This window comes from Schistocerca gregaria, unplaced genomic scaffold (genome assembly GCF_023897955.1).
Source record: "Schistocerca gregaria isolate iqSchGreg1 unplaced genomic scaffold, iqSchGreg1.2 ptg000667l, whole genome shotgun sequence".
Taxonomy (NCBI): Eukaryota; Metazoa; Arthropoda; class Insecta; order Orthoptera; family Acrididae; genus Schistocerca; species Schistocerca gregaria.
The window spans coordinates 115,001-120,000 of NW_026062050.1; the positions used below are offsets into that span (position 1 = coordinate 115,001).

At 53.6% G+C, this 5,000-nt stretch overlaps 1 non-coding gene across 1 annotated transcript in view; it reads right to left on the reverse strand.

Annotated features, from left to right (window-relative positions):
- LOC126318403 (small subunit ribosomal RNA) overlaps positions 1-1,466 on the reverse strand; it is a 1,893-nt gene extending 427 nt beyond the window's left edge. Inside the window, exon 1 of the ribosomal RNA XR_007557279.1 lies at positions 1-1,466. This exon is cut by the window's left edge and continues 427 nt beyond it. This is a non-coding gene — a ribosomal RNA (small subunit ribosomal RNA).
- Positions 1,467-5,000: the final 3,534 nt, after the last annotated feature.

Consider the following 5,000-nt stretch of genomic DNA (forward strand, 5'->3'; position numbering starts at 1 on the left):
AAGTAATCGCTGACAGCACGAAGGATGTCACGCGACTAGTTAGCAGGCTAGAGTCTCGTTCGTTATCGGAATTAACCAGACAAATCGCTCCACCAACTAAGAACGGCCATGCACCACCACCCACCGAATCAAGAAAGAGCTATCAATCTGTCAATCCTTCCGGTGTCCGGGCCTGGTGAGGTTTCCCGTGTTGAGTCAAATTAAGCCGCAGGCTCCACTCCTGGTGGTGCCCTTCCGTCAATTCCTTTAAGTTTCAGCTTTGCAACCATACTTCCCCCGGAACCCAAAAGCTTTGGTTTCCCGGAGGCTGCCCGCCGAGTCATCGGAGGAACTGCGGCGGATCGCTGGCTGGCATCGTTTATGGTTAGAACTAGGGCGGTATCTGATCGCCTTCGAACCTCTAACTTTCGTTCTTGATTAATGAAAACATACTTGGCAAATGCTTTCGCTTCTGTTCGTCTTGCGACGATCCAAGAATTTCACCTCTAACGTCGCAATACGAATGCCCCCGCCTGTCCCTATTAATCATTACCTCGGGTTCCGAAAACCAACAAAATAGAACCGAGGTCCTATTCCATTATTCCATGCACACAGTATTCAGGCGGGCTTGCCTGCTTTAAGCACTCTAATTTGTTCAAAGTAAACGTGCCGGCCCACCGAGACACTCAACTAAGAGCACCCTGGTAGGATTTCAACGGGGTCCGCCTCGGGACGCGCAAGCACGCCTTCGGCTCGCCCCACCGGCAGGACGTCCCACGATACATGCCAGTTAAACACCGACGGGCGGTGAACCAACAGCGTGGGACACAAATCCAACTACGAGCTTTTTAACCGCAACAACTTTAATATACGCTATTGGAGCTGGAATTACCGCGGCTGCTGGCACCAGACTTGCCCTCCAATAGATACTCGTTAAAGGATTTAAAGTGTACTCATTCCGATTACGGGGCCTCGGATGAGTCCCGTATCGTTATTTTTCGTCACTACCTCCCCGTGCCGGGAGTGGGTAATTTGCGCGCCTGCTGCCTTCCTTGGATGTGGTAGCCGTTTCTCAGGCTCCCTCTCCGGAATCGAACCCTGATTCCCCGTTACCCGTTACAACCATGGTAGGCGCAGAACCTACCATCGACAGTTGATAAGGCAGACATTTGAAAGATGCGTCGCCGGTACGAGGACCGTGCGATCAGCCCAAAGTTATTCAGAGTCACCAAGGCAAACGGACCAGACGAGCCAATCCGATTGGTTTTGATCTAATAAAAGCGTCCCTTCCATCTCTGGTCGGGACTCTGTTTGCATGTATTAGCTCTAGAATTACCACAGTTATCCAAGTAACGTGGGTACGATCTAAGGAACCATAACTGATTTAATGAGCCATTCGCGGTTTCACCTTAATGCGGCTTGTACTGAGACATGCATGGCTTAATCTTTGAGACAAGCATATGACTACTGGCAGGATCAACCAGGGAGCTGCGTCAACGAGAGCTGAGCAGCCGGCCGCCCGGGAGTGTGTCCCGAGGGCCCGCGCGAACACGCAAGCGTCCGCTCAATTATTCTGCAAACAGGAGGAGGCTGAGCTCCCCTGCACGATACACCTCGAAACCCTCTCAGGTCCCGGCGGCGCGCAGCGCCGTCCTAAGTACTTGGTCGGGTTCGAGAGAGGCGCAATCGCCCGGAGATAGGCGAGTAGACGCTTTCAGTGCGAACACCCGTGCTCCCAACTGAGCTTGCCGCTGCCGACAGAGGCCCGGGAGCGTGCTGTCGTGGCATTGCCGGCGGGAAACAACACGCGCCACCTACGGTGACCGGCAGCTCCAACGCCAGCGCCACAGAAGGGCAAAGCCCCACTTGGGTGCAGAAGCGAACTCTCCCAGCACAGCGCACGCGCCAACACGTCCGCAGAGCTGCGATACAAACCACCTGCGAGAACCGCTGGGGGCGACCGAGCAGCAGACGGCGTCGCGACGCCGAGTGCCGGGCGGCGGCGCATCCTCAACGCACACAGTCCGCAATCGGACCAGCACACTGCAGATGTCCACCGCGCTTCGCACCGGGCTCGGCAGAACCCACTTTGGCCGCCTGGCGCCGCGCGCAGGGTGCGCCGGCGCATAGCTGGGACGCCAGCCGGGCCCGTCGGCCGGCGCTCCTGCCACTGGGCGCCCCCCACCAGCCGGCTGTAGTGCGTGCGCTCACGCAGCGCGCGGCCAGCACGCCGGGCGGCCCCCCCTCACCGGCCGGGGACTGTCCCGCCAAGCCACAGCCTCGTATCGCTTCATACCCACATGGCCAACTCAGGTTCGGGGGCATGGCGGGTACCGCCGAAACAACCGGTTCACAGATGTACCGATCGTCGCTATCACCGATGCACCTGCAGCGCGAACAACCGCTCAACAACTGATTTCCAGTTCATTTGCGGATCTTTGGCAGCAAACGTATACGTCAATCTACATTTGCGAAATCTACGATTCTGGCATGCCTGCATGTTATGTGTCACGACACGCTACATCAGCCCACATACACACTGCGGCATGTACACGAGAGAACACGTGGAAGATGGTCCGCGCACGTGTGCAATGTCCCTTGCGCGGTCGACTGTCAACCGGCCTCTGTAGCATGTCGCAGATGTGGAACGCGGTCCACCGTGCTATCATGTTGTGTGGGGCAATACGATTAAATAGGAAAACCCTCGTCGCTACATCAACAGACGGCTCACGCTGATTCCCGGCAGAGGGAGGAGGGGGGGGGGGCCAACATGCAATACTTTCGTCCGTACCTACTTACCACATGTCTGTACGGCGTACAACAGTGCAATCTCGCTGTAATGGGGAGACGAGACAAGTAGCATCGTGCACAACATATGGCCCTTATGATTCGCCATTGTAGGGCGCAGCCGGTGTACGGTCAAGCATGTGCCACATTATGTCACTCAGTACGTAACGACGGATGATCAGTGTGGGTTACGCGTACATCAGCGGACAGTCCACACAGGCCGTACCACAACGTACACTGACTGCATCGACAACCGAATGCAACTGAACAGCTGCAAGGCTCATTTCACAAACAAACGCCTGACCGACCAGCTTGGAAGGGCAGGAGGGGAGGGCGATATTCGTTCTGTAGCGGTACACCCTTCCAGTGGTTAGCGGGACTGTGTAGAAAGTACGCAACACTCGAAAGACCTTTATGTGAGGGTACGCACCATGGCATCAAGAAATACACATGACACCAGAGGATCCAAGCAGTGAACTATGTTCAGAGGGTTGCTGTTAGGCAAAGCTACATTCCTGTGACGTTACATGTGACAGTTAAGGTGCAGTGTAAGTTAGGTTAAGGTGCAGTGTAAGTTAGGTTAAGGTGCAGTGTAAGTTAGGTTAAGGTGCAGTGTAAGTTAGGTTAAGGTGCAGTGTAAGTTAGGTTAAGGTGCAGTGTAAGTTAGGTTAAGGTGCAGTGTAAGTTAGGTTAAGGTGCAGTGTAAGTTAGGTTAAGGTGCAGTGTAAGTTAGGTTAAGGTGCAGTGTAAGTTAGGTTAAGGTGCAGTGTAAGTTAGGTTAAGGTGCAGTGTAAGTTAGGTTAAGGTGCAGTGTAAGTTAGGTTAAGGTGCAGTGTAACTTAGGTTAAGGTGCAGTGTAACTTAGGTTAAGGTGCAGTGTAACTTAGGTTAAGGTGCAGTGTAACTTAGGTTAAGGTGCAGTGTAACTTAGGTTAAGGTGCAGTGTAAGTTAGGTTAAGGTGCAGTGTAACTTAGGTTAAGGTGCAGTGTAACTTAGGTTAAGGTGCAGTGTAAGTTAGGTTAAGGTGCAGTGTAACTTAGGTTAAGGTGCAGCGTAAGTTAGGTTAAGGTGCAGCGTAACTTAGGTTAAGGTGCAGCGTAACTTAGGTTAAGGTGCAGCGTAACTTAGGTTAAGGTGCAGCGTAACTTAGGTTAAGGTGCAGCGTAACTTAGGTTAAGGTGCAGCGTAACTTAGGTTAAGGTGCAGCGTAACTTAGGTTAAGGTGCAGCGTGGGTTAGGTTAGGGGCCAACGTGGGTTAGGTTAGGGGCCAACGTGGGTTAGGTTAGGGGCCAACGTGGGTTAGGTTAGGGGCCAACGTGGGTTAGGTTAGGGGCCAACGTGGGTTAGGTTAGGGGCCAACGTGGGTTAGGTTAGGGGCCAACGTGGGTTAGGTTAGGGGCCAACGTGGGTTAGGTTAGGGGCCAACGTGGGTTAGGTTAGGGGCCAACGTGGGTTAGGTTAGGGGCCAACGTGGGTTAGGTTAGGGGCCAACGTGGGTTAGGTTAGGGGCCAACGTGGGTTAGGTTAGGGGCCAACGTGGGTTAGGTTAGGGGCCAACGTGGGTTAGGTTAGGGGCCAACGTGGGTTAGGTTAAGGGCCAACGTGGGTTAGGTTAAGGGCCAACGTGGGTTAGGTTAAGGGCCAACGTGGGTTAGGTTAAGGGCCAACGTGGGTTAGGTTAAGGGCCAACGTGGGTTAGGTTAAGGGCCAACGTGGGTTAGGTTAAGGGCCAACGTGGGTTAGGTTAAGGGCCAACGTGGGTTAGGTTAAGGGCCAACGTGGGTTAGGTTAAGGGCCAACGTGGGTTAGGTTAAGGGCCAACGTGGGTTAGGTTAAGGGCCAACGTGGGTTAGGTTGCCAGAGATGTGTCAAATCAGGATGTACGTTTGGCTGGTGTCAGGTGGTGGGTTGGTTCGATGCCTTTATAAGGGGTGTGGCCAAAGGGTATTTTATTACTTGTACCTTTTGTGTTGTGGCGTGGCGTTGCGTCCTGTGTTGATACTGGGTGGACCACTGTGGGTGTTGCTGGCTGATTTGAGCTGCGTTGTTTGCGGGTGATGTGAGACATTCTGTCTTATTAGTGGACGTGACGTTCCTCTTGTCGTTGTTTGGATAGTGTCCTGTGGCAGCGAGGATAAAATGGATGTTGTTGAACGATAGTGCTTTGGTGCTTTCGCTTTGTTACACACAGAGTGGACTGTGAGATAGGGTGACTGGGTCGAGTGCGGTTCA